The sequence below is a fragment of the Staurois parvus genome, unplaced genomic scaffold (assembly GCF_062004578.1).
Source record: "Staurois parvus isolate SC_StPar_1 unplaced genomic scaffold, SC_StPar_1.0 ptg000147l, whole genome shotgun sequence".
Taxonomy (NCBI): Eukaryota; Metazoa; Chordata; class Amphibia; order Anura; family Ranidae; genus Staurois; species Staurois parvus.
The window spans coordinates 6941101-6942212 of record NW_028317943.1 but is presented as its reverse complement, the minus strand read 5'-3'; the positions used below and the strand labels follow the sequence as shown (position 1 = coordinate 6942212).

Genomic DNA, 1112 nt, shown 5'->3' with positions numbered 1-1112 from the left:
TCGCTGAAGAGGGAGGACTTCTACCCTGATCCCCTGGGGCGCAAAGCTCCTGAGAGGGACAAAGGTTTCCACATGGTCCACCTAGCCAAAAGGCCTGGCGGACCCCTTTCCTTGTGGCTAGCCGAGGCTGGCCACCAAGTACTAGGTCAGGGGGCTCCCGTAGAGAGACCCCCCAGGGACAGGGGAGGAAGGAACCTGACGGCCAGGCATCCTCCCCCTAGACTTCAGGGCAGGATCGAGGACCCACACCCTCCATCTTAGTGAGAAAAAAACACAAAAGTGAAAGGTGACAAAATGTAGGAGAAAAATGAATAAATAAATAAGTGGCCGTGCAATTGTACTCTGGCTAGGCCCTGAGGCCTGTAGCAAAAAAAATTGCCCTGGACTTTTCCAAAAGACCTAGTCCTAAAAGGCGCAGTGCAGAAAAAGTGTTTGGAACAGTGACCATGTGCACTTTTCACACTTGGGGTCCAAACCCCATGTGCTACTAAGAGCACCCCTGAGGCGACCACTCTTAGGGGGCACTGCTCCATGGACTCTCTGCCTCCCTGGCCAGACAAGGTAGATCCATTCAAATCAGTAGGAACTTTGCCCCTCCGGTTTTCCCACGGGAATTACTCCCGGGCACCAACAGCCTGTGGGTGCCTCGGTTTCTCTTCCAGCCAGTACTAGCCTTCAGAGCCCCCATCATACCAGCAGGGTACTATACAGTCAGCCATCCTTGCCTAAAAGCAAGAATGACAGCGGATCACCCCTACTGGACACTGATAAACAACAGATATTACACTTGATCTTAGCCAAAAGGCCGAGAAGTGAACCTGTGTGTTACTTTTGCAGACCAAAGCAACAGGTTCACTTTAAAGCCAGCTCAAGCAGCAGCTTCTGTTTACCTATCTTTGGCCTCTCCATTTTTGACATGGTGCAAGGATAGGAGTGCGTGTTTTAAACTCCACGTAGGTCCTAGTTTAACCTCCTCAGCGGTATGATTATGTCCATATTTCTGTGCTGAAAGCGGTACATTTTTTTGCATGGAAATATGTAGTTTTTTTATTGTAGGCCTGTAATTTTTAGGAATAACTCACTGAAATCTGTCCGAACAAGAGTCTAGTAAA

General features: G+C 49.3%; 1 pseudogene; it reads right to left on the bottom strand.

Annotated features, from left to right (window-relative positions):
- Window positions 1-695: 695 nt before the first annotated feature.
- LOC149464731 (U2 spliceosomal RNA) lies at window positions 696-817 on the bottom strand (annotated as a pseudogene).
- Between the last annotated feature and the right edge of the window lie 295 nt (window positions 818-1112).